This window comes from Electrona antarctica (genome assembly GCF_951216825.1).
Source record: "Electrona antarctica genome assembly, chromosome: 15".
NCBI classification, from domain to species: Eukaryota; Metazoa; Chordata; class Actinopteri; order Myctophiformes; family Myctophidae; genus Electrona; species Electrona antarctica.
In genome coordinates this window covers 17,136,041-17,152,963 of record NC_136796.1, presented here as the reverse complement: position 1 = coordinate 17,152,963, position 16,923 = coordinate 17,136,041, and positions in this window count along the sequence as shown.

Genomic DNA, 16,923 nt, shown 5'->3' with positions numbered 1-16,923 from the left:
TGTGTCACAGTGTGCGCGTGCGTGCATGTGAGTGCATGTGTCTTTACTTGTGAGGACCAAATGTCCCCACAAGTATGTTATAAACAGATGCTGTGAGGAACACTTTTTTGTAGCAGGGGTTAGGAATTAGACGTCAGGTTTAGGGGTTGGAAGAGTAAAACGTGATTTATACTTAGTTGCGTGTCATGCACACAGGCTTACAGTTAATAATGGCAACAAAATTCATTACAATTTTACAATTTACAATTTTAGGCATTTAGCAGACGCTCTTAATCCAGAGCGACTTACATTAGGCAGGAACAAAAGTATGGGAATACATCACATATATATAAAATGCATTTATCAAGAAACATGCGTAAGCTAAGAACGTAACTAGAACATATCTATATAATGACACTATACATATTAACTATACATATATACTATACTATGCTATACATATGTAGGCTACTATGATGTGCTATGACTATATACAATGCAATTATTGTGCTGTCTACATGACATGCTATAAGTCTGTTTCAAATGCTATCTAAGTCTAAAAAGTGCTATCTAAGGGGGTAGGATTCATTCAAAAGGATCATTCAAAATTCAAAAGCATAATATTCACTCATTACCTGCCTAGGACTGGTTTGGACGAGTTTTATCGTGTCCAAGCAATTCCCAATCCAGTTTAGCTATAGTTCCGGGTTGAAGTCCGGCCCTCCGTCGCTCGCTGCATCTGATTGGTCTGTGAAAAACTCCATGGAAAACTGTCATGGCAGCCACGGGCACTGCTCACATAACAAACTTGTTATTTTTCTGCGATTAAATGGCAGTTTCATTAAGTTTTAATATACTTTTAGGCTAACGTAAACATGTAATCATATAATATGTTGTTAAACAAACAACATACAACTTTGAATCCTGCCACGCTCGAGCAGTGTGAAAACACACACACACACACACACACACACGCATACACACGCATGCACGCACGCACGCACGCACGCACGCACGCACGCACGCACGCACGCACGCACGCACGCACGCACGCACGCACGCACGCACGCACGCACGCACGCACGCACGCACACACACACACACACACACACACACACACACACACACACACACACACACACACACACACAAGGCTTACCTGAGAGGCCCCCCTACCTGCATGGCGGCCCTGGCCCCCGTAGCAGAGAACAAAGGCCCTGTGATTCCCGTTACCACTCAGCCCCTTCGGATTGAGCCCAGATGTCAAAGTGTTAGCGCTCTAAGCCCCCTTAAAATATCTTCTTTTTATGGACACATAAATTCATCGTTGTTCTCTTTTGATGTTGGCACCCGGCCGGCATTATGTCACACAGGTCTGACATACAGGAGGAGGAGGAGGCCTTTGAAGTCTGGACAGCGCTGCATGTCCTCGCATCACTGCATGGCCAACATAACATCCAATGCTGGGCAGAAACCTTGCATCTCCACATTTAACCTTTGTAGTTGATTGTTTTTGTTGATAAAATGTAGGTTAAATGATTTTCTTTGGTTAAAAAAAGTATTAAATAGCTTTTATGTCGATAGTAATCGTTAGTGTTTGTTCAGTAACAGGAGTCTCCATGGCGTATAGGCTACAGTAGCCTAAAAATAATATTTTCGTCTCTCCTCCTGGTTGAATGTATTAAAATACAGAAATCCCACGATCCTAATGTCATATTCAACCTGTAACTGGTGCAGCCTGCACCTCTGCTCTAATAATAACAGTACATTAGTGCTCCTTTAAGTCATTCCCGCCAGCATTAATTAATTAATTAATTAATTAATTAATTAATTAATTCACGTCATATTGCCAGGATTTCCCCCCATTCAACCCTTATTTTGAAGAGCCAAAAACCATGATCGCGAGGATCACTGCGTCGGCTGTGGACCGTGGAATAAACCTTGTTTTGACCAGAAATGCCATCTGGGACAAAGAATTGGAGATAAATGTGATTGAAAGAAACAGCTAGAACGGGCGCGGGTGCGCACAGCGATCAAGATGGCACGCTCCAGTGTTGTTGACATCATCACCGCAACCCAATGCTAACGTGAGTATAGAGCGTCGCAGTCCCGCCCTCTACCATGGACCAGGAAATGATTCTCCGTTCATTTTTCCCATAGACATTTCGTAAAGTATTTATTTAAAGACCTTTTAAGCGTCGTACGAAGCCAACTCGAGTCGTGACAAATCATGACAACACACACAATATTTTGGACCAAACAAATAATTACATAGAAGAAAAACAACAAAAAAAGTGTTGTAACCTGCCGTTTTTTTCTTCTTTCTAATTATTTTTTCGGCCCCAAAAATTGTGTTTGTTGTCATGATTTGTCACGACTCGAGTTGGCTTTGTCCGCGGCGTAAACATCTTTAAATAAATACTTTTTGAAATGTCTATGAGGAAAATGAACGGAGAATCATTTCCTGGTCCATGGTAGAGGGCGGGACTGCGACGCTCTATAGCATTACGACTTGATCGATCAAAAGCACTATAAAAGACCGATTGGCGTGGGCACGGTGGCACAGTCGGTAGTGCTGTCGCCTCACAGCTAGAAGGTCGGCTGGGTTCGATTCCCGCTGGGGAGTGTCCCCAGCGGGAATCGAACCCAGTCGGCTGGCGTCTTGTTCCCTCCTCCACGTCATCAGTGCCCATACCCGAGGCGGGGTTGGCGAAAGGGCCTTTCTGTGTGGAGTTTGCATGTTCTCCCCGTGTCCCCTATAGGGTAGGTATGGTACCGTGGGAAATAATACAAGTACAAGAGAATGGCAGCTTTATTTGCACACGCGTAACTTGTAACTTAAATTTTTGTAGAAGAAGCAAACAAACTAAAGTAAACTTGTGCCGTTTGCTTTGATTGAATGTACTATGGTTGGATTTGGCTCTGTTCTAAAGTGTTAGTGGGTAAACTAAATACTATTATACTAAAAAAGATAAAGATCAGGGGAAAAGAGAACTTTTTACAGTACAACAATGTTTCAAGTTTACACATGTATACAAATAAACAGGCCAACGGCATAAACAATATTAGTTTGCCTGTCTTCTACAAAAATAAAAGTTACTGTCGCACGTGCCAAGCTGTCATTCTCTATTTGTATTATATCGCACTTGTACGGTTACTCCACCACGGAGTAACCTCGTGCAGCAGACTATCCATCATGTATCCTCCACCTCGGAGGAAACTCTGGTAAGGCCGGCAGTGTCGGTAGGCCAATCAGAGGCAGGCGGGGCGTTACCATGTCTATGCTCGGACGTAGAATAGATATACGCATCGTCAATAGAGTGTTTGTTCAGTAACAGGGGTCGATCTCCCTGTCTCTCCAGCTCTTCAACACTCTTAGTGCGCCAGAATTTTTCCGAATAAAGGCGCTAGAGTGCCCAGCAGATTTTTCTCTGAAAAGCTCCTCCTTCCATTTCCCCCCAAAACCGGGAGGTATAATCTTCCATTTTATATCATTAAAAGAGACCCTAAGACGTCCCCACACATCTTGGGCCTCCTACGGGTGTAATTATAAAGACATGGAGACTCCTGTTACTGAACAATTTACAAACACTTTATTACTATCACAATATAGAGCTTTTTCCACACTTTCCACACAAGAAAATCACTTACACTACCTTTAACAATGATGTACTTCGTTACTTTCCAGTTTCCTCCACCACTACAAAACAGCCTTCAAGATTGTTCCATTCATCTATTTGATTAGTATATCCTCACAAGGAAAAGCAGATCCCGGCTGTTAATTATTTTAGAGGCTCTGCTATAAGAAGAACTTTGATTGGTGACTAATAATGTATGATTCTAAAGCAGGGTTTAGCCATTATGCATCACTCTAGACTCTGGTTTCTTGTACGATGTCTTTCCAGAGTTGGACTGGGTCAGTGTTTCGCTCCGTTGCCTGCGTTTCTGCACAAAACGAGGCTGTGCAAATGATCTGCTGACTGCCAAGTGAACAGTACATGCACCTCGATGACTCTGCACAATAATGCACAATGACTCTTAACTCAAAGCCACAGTAAAGGTGAATGAAAGAAGGGTGCCAACATGTTAAAGGGAAACTTCACCCTTTTTGCAAGGGACTACATGTTGTCTCAGACAGCCCTCCTCCACCTTTCCACAAGGAGGAGCAGTGCACCAAAGCATTATGGAAATTGTAGTCCAGGAAGAAAGTGAGCCCAGTGTCGATGACATCAGAGACACTGGGATCACTGCTAAAATCTAAAAGATCTAAAACCACATATTACACACATAAAGACCCCCAGGAAAGTGTTCTAAATCTTCTAAAAGCCATTAACATATATTGTTTTGCAACAAGGGTGAAGTGTCCCTTTAAATGTATTGTAACGTCAAATGGAGCAGGGATGAGAGCCGCTTCCAACGCTAAATTCACCAGTGGCTAATTTAGCTCCATACCATATAAACTACACAATGTGACTACTTGTGACCTTATACAGTACAATTTACTGAACTGTTATACCATCTGTCTGTCTGTATGTCTGTCTGTCTGTCTGACTCTGTATGTACGTCCGTCCGTCTGTCCGTACGTACGCCTGTCGTCCGTATGTATACGTATGTCAAACAAACGTCCAGCCAACTGGGTGGGTCAACTAGCCAGCCAGCCAGTCAACCAACCAACCCGCCAGACAGTCCTGTATATAAAAGTATTGGCATCAAAAGTAACTAGTAACTAAAGCTGTCAAGTGGAGTAAAAATCACACCTGTGTGTAGTGACTCGGGGCGCTCTTATCATCGTTCATCATCATACATCATCTCATTCCTTCGTCATCAATGTTTGTGTTACTCAAAATTGTCCATTCATTGACAATGGCATTTAATGTTTGTGTTAGGACAAAGTTTGTGTTAGCAGCAGCACACACACTAAAAGCTGGACATAGGCCTCAAAAAGTACAATATTTGCCTCTGACATGTAGTGGAGTATAGAAGTATAGAAACTGGAAAAAGTAAAAGTACCTCAACATTGTACGTAAATAAATACAGAACTTGAGTTACTTTCCACCACTGCACACACAGGGACCCCATGCAGTGGGACCCCACACAGTGGCAGTGTGTGGTGAGAGGGATGAAGGGGCGCCATGCCAGCACCCACCCAGTGGGGGCACCATAAAGCTGGCCGCACGTTTTACACTAATTGCACCGCAGAAAACCTGACTCAGTCATTTTGCCACAGCTAGGGTTGCCAACCGTCCCTGGAAATACGGAACCGTCCCCTTATTTGGAAACTAAAAGACCTGTCCCTAATTGAGCTGATGAGGGATTCACTTTGTGCTTTATTTGGCAACTAAAAGACATGTCCCTCATTGAACGGATAAGGGACACACTTTGTTCCTTATTTTGGAATCAATAAATGACATATCTTACGTTCAAACAGCACATACACAGTATACTATAAGGTTGTTAACCACTTAAACCCTCTAGACTTGGTAAACTAGACCTGCATTGTCTCTGTACTTAGAAAATAGTCAGTGTCCCATCGTGAATCATTGCGCTTTGTTCATTAGCACAGTTCAGCCTAGTGGTATTTAGGCCACATATTAACACAAAAACTGCTCATGACGTTCCGCCAGATAGAATCCAACCAGCAACTGCTTTTGGCAGAACGTTCCGTCATACAAGCTTTATTATTGGTATCAAACCGGATCGCTGATTTTTTATTTCTTTTGGCCTTTCCTTCTTCAGCGATCCTAGGCCAGTTTTGCGCATGCGCATTGCCGTTCACTTCTTGTATACAGGCGGACTAAAAAGCTGAATAACTCTAAATCCACAGAGCTCTCCATGGTTTTGATAAAACGTGAAATGTTCAGAGGTCTTTTCTGATTATCCGGTGATCCCGATTGGAACATTGGCGTTTTCTAGAGCAAGGATGGGCTCATTTTAGCTCGCTAGCATTGCCGCTAAATATTTAGCATCTAAAATGGCTGCCCAAACCGGACGTGCATCCAGCGTACATCACACTAAAATGCTCACACTCTTGCGTCCACCAGGTGGCAGTGAATCGGTAAAAAAAAGTCCATGTAAGTTAAGTGAAGTCCACAAGATGCATGGTCACATAATTATTTCAACAGGTCACCCATTTCACCATGACACCGCCATGCTGGAGTGACCGAATGTGAGTGAGCGAGTGGCTGAGGCTTTCGGTATTGGAACTTGGCATTGGCGTTCATGGACTAACTGCTGTCTCTCTCCTGGCGGCAGTGCTGGCAGCTATGAAATAAACTACCGTTGACTCGCATATCCAAGCACACGTGCTCACCAGGCGCTCCCATCATCATGTCCATGTGTAGCCTGGCTGTCAGACGGCCTGCCACACAAAATCTACCCAATGCACCGAAGTGACAGTTAAACCAGCCACTTATCTGCTTTTAATTCAGGGAAACAGGGGATAGTCGTTTAGGAGTCAGTGAATATAATTGAATGCAGCGTGAGGTTGGAGATAAAGGCGCCGGTGGAACCAGCGGTGGAAGGTAAAAAGAACATTTACTCAATACTGTAGCATACTTAAGTATTGTGAGGTACTTTTACTTACTTGAGTGGTTCTTATTTTGTCTCGATGCTACTATTCTTATAGAGGCAAATATTGTGCATATATGTACAACGTAACCTGCACTAAAGCCCTTTTATGCTTTTCTATTTGAAAATAGACAATATACTGTACACGCTGACAATGTGCTTGTAGCTTGTAGCCATTTAAAAATAATAATACAAAAATCAAACGGGACCCAATGCCTCCCTCCTTGGTAAAAAAAATACATCTGAGTACTTCTTCCATCACTGGAAGTGACAGTTAAACCAACCACTTATCTGGTTCTAATTCAGGGAAAGAGGATTTTCAACAGCAGTGTGGACTGAACCATCTCATCTCTCTCTCTCTCTCTCTCTCTCTCTCTCTCTCTCTCTCTCTCTCTCTCTCTCAGCAAGAGGCTGACTGCAGGAATTCTCTGAATTTTCAGTAGCTCAACCCGTTATGGAGCCGCACACCCACAAATAAACATAGTAAATTAAGGCTTCTGACAGAAATATGTATTTACTTTCCCAGAGTATACACGTGATTACCGGAGATTAAAACCTCTTGTACAGGATACGGTACAAGAGGCTACTACAGAGGCACTGCCATATTCACCCATTGTCAACAAACCTTATCTTCGTATAATTGGTCCTCACTAATTGTGTCCACCACAACTCACACCCAGAGCTTGTGCATTTTCTGAGAGTGGCTGAGAGTTTAAATAGTTTCAAGCGAGCGCTTTGGCATTTTCATCTAGGGAAAATAAAGCTTGGGTGGACACGACCACTACTCACTTGTGTCTCATTGGTGGGCTGTGGCCAGTTCAGAAACCTGCCAATGACATCATCGATAGGCAGGGTAGGTCATTTCAAACAAGATTTCAAACTGTATGCATATTATGCAAGAACAATTTATTCTATTTCAGCATGCTACCTTTCCAGAAAGAGAAAGTCTCTTTTAGCTTTGGAATCCCCATCGATAACCTGTCACTGGCGGGCAGGTTTCTGAACTGGCCACAGCCCACCAATGATACAGTATACACAGGTTTGTCCACAGCCCACCAATGAGACACAGAGTTAGTAGACAGGTTTTTCCACAGCCCACCAATGAGACACAGAGTTAGTAGACAGGTTTTTCCACAGCCCACCAATGAGACACGTACGTACAGAGTGACAGTGTCAAGAGGCGTCAAGAAAGTGCCTAGAGCAAGCGTCTCTTTCTGTTTTTTAAACAGCTGGTGGATGGAAATGACGCTTGCACGCGGCTTCAACATGCAGCGTCAGCGAAACGTGTCCGTGTTTGTGCTGACACATCTAGTGGCAGCCACCAATGAGACACAGCGTTAGACAGAAATTGTGACATCTTTTGTTTGTCCATCCGTCCGCCCATTCGCAAATAGCCAATGTGGGTTAAAGTGGTTAAACTGATTTGCTATATTAACACATTTTGCTGACATATTTTAGTTTGAAGGTCAACGTGCCAAAATGCGTCTGTTTCTCGAGGTAGACTGCCACTGCTGTGCAAACCTTCTAATACAAATAATGTAAGAAACTACTCCGCTATTATACTTTTTATACCACTGCAATTATTTGAAAACATTAGTAACTAATGTTTGTATATTTCAATTAATATTACAACATTTCACTTCGGCCACATCGTGAGCTTGTAGGTCTGCATTTCTTTTTTTACTTTAAGTACATTTTGATACCAATATTGTACTTTTACTCATGTACATTTAGAATTCTGGACTTTTAGTACTTTTTCCGCCACTTGCACCAAAGAGCTCATTAAACAAGGTTTGAGGCTACAGATTGATTGCTGACATTCCTGAGTGCTGGCAGAAAGAGGGGAGCCCCTCATTGACTCAACACATGTGAATGACACAATAGAGCAGGGTTTCTCAACGTGGGTTCCGTCCAGGGGTGTCTCAGAATACTTTGATAATATTTGGAATTTATTAATCTGAGTTCCCAGAAGTTTTATTTTTCGCCACTAGGGGGGCGAGAAAAAGGAATTTATCAATATCACTTCATGTCAAAATGATTTGATATAAAAAACAAATTATCTGATCATGTATAGACTATATGTATCGGGTCTGGATCGCATCATGGTGAACTCTTGCAGTGTGTGATCCCTGGTCGGCGATCAATCGTTTAGTGTGAAAGCCACAAAGATATAATGACAGCCGATTTAAGAAAAAAGACTCCTGCAGTGTGAAATGCACAACGATCTGATGACTCGCCGACAACTTTAAAACTCCTACAGTGTGTAGGGGCCATAACTCTGAGAGTGTAGGCTACACATGGAACCAAATGGACCCTTATGGGTCTGTAACTCTGGGAGTGTACAAATGGAACCAAATGGACCCGTTTGCACACTCAGAGTTAAATAAACATTGATTTTACAAGATAAATTGGGGGTCCCAGCTATAGAAATGACATGGGGGTCCGTAGCCTCATGCATGACAAACTGGGGGTCCTTGAAATTAAATGGGTTGAGAATCATTGCTAGAGCCGTAAAAATCTTCTCTTATGGGGGATCCCTGGCATGTCTTATCAAATTGGGGGTCCGCGAGCTAATTAGTGTCAATTTGGGGGTCCTTGACATGAAAAAGTTTGGGAACCACTGGTTTATGGAACACAGTCTCTCCCAAAGTCTTTCAGAGATAAGCGAAGAAACGAAGATCTTTTTTTTAAAGGTTAGTCTATAAAAAGGTTAGTCTGAATGAGACGATGGAAGAAGTGATTCTCCACTGCCGAAGCCAACAGTCCAAGTGGAGACTTTTGAGGCATTTGTACTTTACTTGATGAGTATTTCCAATTTCCAATACTTTAACTTGTACTACTACATCTCAGAAGCATTTTTTTTACTTTTTCTCCACTACAATATTATATGAATATCTAGTTACTTTGTATATTTTGATTATTATTACTACAAACCACTTCAGCCCTATATGCATTTCGGCCATTTGAAAATAGCCGATCTACAAGCTCACAGTGCGTCGCAATGATGTGTAGCTGAACACAGTCTGTGTGGCTGAACACAGTGTCTGCCTGCTGTGTAGCTGAACACACTGTCTGCCTGCTGTGTAGCTGAACACACTGTCTGTCTGCTGTGTAGCTGAACACGCTGTCTGTCTGCTGTGTAGCTGAACACGCTGTCTTTCTGCTGTGTAGCTGAACAACTGTCTGTCTGCTGTTTAGCTGAACACGCTGTCTGTCTGCTGTGTAGCTGAACACACTGTCTGTCTGCTGTGTAGCTGAACACACTGTCTGTCTGCTGTGTAGCTGAACACACTGTCTGTCTGCTGTGTAGCTGAACACGCTGTCTGTCTGCTGTGTAGCTGAACACGCTGTCTTTCTGCTGTGTAGCTGAACAACTGTCTGTCTGCTGTTTAGCTGAACACGCTGTCTGTCTGCTGTGTAGCTGAACACACTGTCTGTCTGCTGTGTAGCTGAACACACTGTCTGTCTGCTGTGTAGCTGAACACACTGTCTGTCTGCTGTATAGCTGAACACACTGTCTGTCTGCTGTGTAGCTGAACACACTGTCTGTCTGTCTGTCTGTCTGTCTGTCTGCTGTGTAGCTGAACACACTGTCTGTCTGCTGTGTAGCTGAACAGTGAGTAAGACGAAAAACAGTCTAAGTCCAAATTTCATTCTGACCCCTCCACGAAAAGGCCTCGTTGTCCTGAACCCTTATCTATCATTTATACATTATGGATCAATAGTGTGGACTTAGACTGTTTTTCGTCTGTGGCATTCAGAATTGTGGATTTTTTTTTCCTTCTTTTCTTGAAGGGCCAATGGCACTTATTGGCCCCCCACACAAGCCCTTATTGGTCCCCCACACAAGCCCTTATTGGCCCCCACATAAGCTCGTATTGGGCCCCCATACCCCCCCCCCACATACATCTCCTTATGTGGCAAAAAATGTCCCTAAAAAAGAAATTATCATTACTTGTCAAATGTTCGTCTTGAAGGGCAAATGGCACTTATTTGCCCCCCACACAAGCCCTTATTGCCCCCCCCCACACAAGCCCTTATTGGCCCCCCACACAAGCCCTTATTTGCCCCCCACATAAGCCCTTTTTGGCCCCCACATAAGCCCTTATTGGCCCCCCACACAAGCCCTTATTTGCCCCCCACACAAGCCCTTATTGCCCCCCCACACAAGCCCTTATTGCCCCCCCACACAAGCCCTTATTTGCCCCCCACACAAGCCCTTATTTGCCCCCCACACAAGCCCTTATTGCCCCCCCCCCACACAAGCCCTTATTGGCCCCCCACAAGCCCTTATTGCCCCCCCACATAAGCCCTTATTGGCCCCCCACAAGCCCTTATTGGCCCCCACATAAGCTCGTATTGGGCCCCCATACCCCCCCCCACACACACACACACACATCTCCTTATGTGCTTGCGGTCAAACGGTTCATGAGCTATGCCTGTTCAAAGTTTTGCATTTTCAATTGAGTGCTATAGCGCCACCTGGGCCAATAAATGGTCGTGGGCTTCACATTTGACATAGCCCTCTGCCATCTGCCATATTTCGCGAAAACCGACTGCACGGTTAAGCCAGAACTGCTAGAAGGAGAAGGAGAAGAAAAAAACAGACAAATAAAAAAGAGACCAAGAAGGACCTCTGGGCTTGGTCCCTTAATTAACAGTCCCTCTCACTCACTCAAATTAAACTGGCTCTAAAACCAAGCATGCATTTTTATCCAGCACATGTTCCATTGCCTCTATCTTTAATCGATTCAACTTTCAAACAGAGCTTTTTTTCTCTATAGCACTTGACATGACCAAATTAACCCAGAAAATAATTCACAGTATTCCTACTTTAATGGATCATCCGGTCATTGTTTGTAGAACACTAGTGCCATCTAGTGGTCACGGACAGACAGACAGACCCTTTTATTTTCACATGAGTGAAAATAAATGGAATGACCTTGTCACCTTATATTATGCACCTGATAGAACTAGATTTGTCCTCTGAACTAGACTGCTTATTTTGCCACCAATGACGTCATAATATTGTTAAAAGGTGATGTTTATAGACACAAGGATAAGAAAGAAAGACTGGCAGAAGCAGAGTAATCTAGTAAGAGAGTGGCGACAACAATGGAATCAAGGTGGAATGCGGAAGTGCTCATTCTATCTCAATGGGATAGTTCCAAGTTCCAATGTTTGGAACTAAATTTAATACAATACATAAACATTAACAAAAATGAAGACAATGAGTGCATGTTCATCTGGAAAAATTAAACTACTGTACAAGTAATTGTATTTATTTATTTAGACAAGCAACGCCATTGTGAGTATAAATTCGCACACAATCACACCACTCCTACTCCAACTGCATGCACACACAGCTCACATAAAGGAATACTACAGACTATTATAAGGTCTGCACGGCATAGCATGTATGAGCCCTAAACACTCAGATCGCTTGGGTCTCGGTATGGTGTATTGCATTGTATGTTGTATATGTGTATTGCTCACTGACCAGTATTTGTAAAAAAAATAAATAAAAAAAAATAAAAAACACACTTGTGTGAAGCGAGGAGCGCTCTTATCATCATACATCATCATGCCTCACATTCCGCGCTCAGCCAATAAGCTCAGCTGAGCACATTCCGTGCTCATACACACAAACGCGCAAAGCAGTGCATTCCAGGCCCATTCCGTGCTCTCTCTCTCTCACACACACACACACACACACACACACACACACACACACACACACACACACACACACACACACACACACACACACACACACACACAGCTGTTCATAGGAGGGGCTAGCGCTGCTCAAAAAAACAAATATAAATCACTGTATGTACACCATCTGTTCCCTCTTTTTTACATTGAACCTTCATCTACAACCCATGTCACATCAAACCAACCTTATTCATCCTATTCTTTCATTCCAGACCAGCCTGTGGAGTCCAGCCTGCAGGTGAAGATGAGTTCTCCAGCAACAGACAATACTATTTCTATTCAACAGGAACCTAACCATCTGGGAATCAGTAAGTTTCATGCTCTCTCATTCTTTAAGCGGGCTACACAATAAACTTTGTTGTCCAGACTACTACAGACCAAGTCTGAAGATCAGTCGGTTGAAAGGAGTGAAAATGTTGCCAATTGCAACAGTCCACTACTTACTAACTAGTATGGTGCAAAGAATATGGCTTGACGTTTCGCTTTTCAACATCTAACATGTGCATGCATTTGAGAAATAAAGCAATAAAGATGAGCAGCACAATGCACACAGCCGTCATGTAATTTTGCTTCAATAACTAGAATGAGTAGAACAAATTGACACAGCAGGCAGTGTCATCACTGTTCACCCACCATATTGGGTACATGCTTTACACACCGAAACAATTCAGCATTATCATCATCATAATCATTTTCAATTCATATCATGGTCGATCTATCCTGTATATTGTATCTATTATCCCATGATTTAGTTGGCGAATGAGCACTTGTGCTTGCGATAGTGAAAACGAACTGAAACATACATTAGAATATCTGTTTCTTCAGTTGGATTTTACAGACCTTTAAGGACTTTGCCTCAGACAAATACAGGACAAGGCCCTTATGGTATTGGTAAGTTAATTAATGTAGGAAAATTAAATAATATGTCATTATAGTAGGCTGATTCATAATGTTTCTCAAGATTGGTCTGTGGTCAGAAATAACTGTAAAGTAACAAATAAGTTGAACAAAATCAGTCATGCTCACTCTATTCTCAGTTGGCATTTCAAAACCTTTTTTGTGTGTGTGTGTGTGTGTGTGTGTGTGTGTGTGTGTGTGTGTGTGTGTGTGTGTGTGTGTGTGTGTGTGTGTGTGTGTGTGTGTGTGTGTGTGTGTGTGTGTGTGTGTGTGTGTGTGTGTGTGTGTGTGTGTGTGTGTGTGAATGGTTTCTTTATTTTCCTTCATTTTCCTCAAAGATACCAAACTACCAGTGACAAAAAATACATGTGACCAGTGTGGGAAAAGCTGTGTCACACGCCAGAGACTCACAATACACCAGAGAACTCATACAGGAGAGAGACCCTACCAATGTGACCAGTTTGGGAAAATGGTGATCTCTAGCAGTGAGCTCACAAGTCACCTTTTGATTCATACAGGGATGAAACCCTACCAATGTGACCAGTGTGAGAAACGTTTCAGGACAAGCGGTATTCTCAAAAATTAATTCAGGGGAGAAACCTTACCAATGTGACCAATGTGGGAAAAGTTGCAGTATCATAGTCAACCTCAGAAGTCACATGAGAATCCACACTGGAGAGAAACCTTATCACTGTCATTTGTGTGGGCAAAGGTTCAGCCAAAGCAGTAGCCTCAAAACTCACCAGAGAAATCATACATTTTGATAAAATGGGACTGACATTCAAAATTGATGGGACCACTCCTTGTAAAAATAATTGTGTTGAGACAAACTTGATAAATAAATATCTTCAGGGAAAGGCCACAAGCTTGCCAACTGTGTGTTTATAGCAGCCAGGAGTTATTTACACATAACCAGTGTACAGTGGCAGTAGTGGAATGCATAGGCCTACATATCGTTCTTATTTACATATTCTGTTTGTGTTACACGCCCTACTCGATCATACTATAAACTATACTGGGCGGCTGTGGCTCAGGAGGTAGAGCAGGTCGTCCAATGATCCCTGGATCGGCAGTTCGAATCCCGGCTCCTCCTGTCCACATGTCCTTGGGCAAGACACTGAACCCTACAGTACATTGCCTCCAATGAGTTGGCCGTGTGAGCTTGCCACCATTGGTGTGTGAATGTGGGAAGTGAGGAAGCTGGCGTCGACTGCTCGCCACTTCATCTCCCAATGTATGAATGAATGAACCATTGTAAAGCGCTTTGAGCACTTGGAAAAGCGCTATAAAAATGCAATTCATTATTATTATTATTATTACTGCCCAGCAAAACCAAAGTGCAGTATAATGTTTACAAGTATTTCAACTGGTCAGCCAAATGAGATATTACACTCATGGTAAATTATGTTTTTGAGGTAATTGTTTATCCCAAAAATCATGAAGGCTAATTTGAGCTTTGGGATACACAAGTCGATGTGTCCAAAAACGTAGTTACTTCACTTTGGCTTTGTAGGGCAGTATACAGTGTCACACAAAAGCATCAACATTTTTTAATTTGACCGTTACTTGAAGTAACGGTTTTGGACATATAGGGTTTCCACCCAGCAGAGAGACAATATACTGCACTTAACCACTTGAGCCCCAGGAAACATTTGCCAAAAATGGCTGATCTACAAGCTCACAACACGTATTTGAGCTTGTAACAAAACCGAGCTGGCAACCAATTAAGTCTTATTTTATACTTTTATACAGATCTACAAAAATAGCAGCTCTACAAGCGTGTAGATCTGCATACTTTGAACAATTTGAGTACTCTTACTGCAAGTATATTTCGATGCCAATACTTTTGTACTTCTGCAAGTCAAATTTAAAATACATCATCAATTTTTACATGTCACAGATATTTCTTTTAATGTTGTGGTATTGCTACTTTTACTTTACTCTAAGTAAAACAAATCGAGTACTTCTTCCAGTACTGTACAACCACAAACAAGAGGTGGTATTAAATCAATCCAAAACGCCACTCTCCAAAATAAATAAACATTCCTCCCAGAATAAAAAGGGGTTGAGATGAGCTCTGAGGTATATTATCAGGTGTCGTGAATGGATACAAATGAAACTAGATCTCTGCCAGGCCGGGTTGTCTACCCAGGCGCTGTGACATTGGTGGGTTGTAGCTGCCAGGACGGGGGGTGGCGAGGGTGATACGACAGGCCTTCTACAGATGTAGACTAGAGCTACTCCTCAAAGTGCAGGAAAAAAAACTTTATTTTATACAGAGAATGCAGGGAAACACTAAACAAAAAAAAGAGGGATACAATTATAAACATGCTCATATGCCTCTACTTTTGTATGAATTCCCTAATAATGAAAAGAAAATATTGAAACAAAACGAAAAGTGCAGGAAAAAAGGTAATGAAGTGAAACACACTGAAACTACTGTAGCCTATACTCTCATTACAAAATGTCCTGATATACGCAAAATCAAACGGTTCCCTGCTTTGCAGGTGAATACAGTACAAGTGCTGGCCGTTGGGCCCTTCAGTGAAGACTTTTGAAGTGCGATACTGACGGTTGCATAATCCCAGACTAAGCTACAGTTTTTGCTACTTTTTGGTGATTCTCGCATGCTGGTAAATCGTCTTTTACGTGAGATTTTTCATCAGAGGAAGATGAAATCTGTGTTGTGTGTACACTTGATATTGAAATTCTTGTTTTCACAGCGGATGAATCAAGCGCGCTAAACACTTTGTGGCTCGTCGAGAATAGCAGACCTAATAAGCCCAGGTCTTCTATTTTCTAAATTAGCCTTCACATGACAGACACATAGCGTTCACACTGGCAGCGACAAGCGCTACAAAAGCAACCGCGAGTGTGGTTCTTCCGGAAGTGTCTAGGTCATATGGGCACACCACTGTCCAACTGCCCGTATACTAACCAACAATCCATACAGTTGTGTCATCGTGCACTTTTAGCGAATTCAGCAGTGAGCTGTACTGCATCGCAGCATGCGCGCATCAAACTGTCCAATGTGCAGTTGTGTCATCGTGCACTTTTAGCGAATTCAGCAGTGAGCTGTACTGCATGCGAGCATCCAACTGTCCAATGTGCACTGACACCGTTTTGTGTCAAGGACCTCCAATCGTTCTGTATTTGGCCACAGACCCCCATTTGAAGATATGCTGTGCACCATAAGAGAAAGGCTAGGTAAAAAAAAAAGGCGTTATCAACCATTCTCTTCATATGAAGATGATACTCGCATCATTTCTGTCTACTGCCTGTGTTTCATTGGTGGGCTGTGGACAGTTCAGAAACCTGTCTACCAATGAGATCATCGATGGTGATTCCATGCCATTAGAAAGCTACAGCATTTCTCTTTAGAATGCTGAAATAGAAGCCATTGCATTAATGACAAGTTAAGTTTGAAACCTTGTTTGGAATATGACCTTTACCTAGCCTCACATTGCGATACTAATACCACTGCGTGGGCCTGGGGCAATTTGCATTGCTACCTGCCTATCAATGATGTCACTGGTAGGTAGGTTTCTGAACTGTCCACAGCCCACCAATGAGACAGAATGAATAGACAGAAATGGTGGCATGCTTGTAATGAGCATTAGTGAGGACCATGGAGATGGGGTTGAAGACGGGTGAATTTCTCCTTCAAGTGTTTAAACTGTTCCTCATTTTGCCGGGGGACCCCCTGGAACCCCCCCAATGACCCCCTGTAGGTCCCCGAGCCCCACTTTGACAAGCACTGCA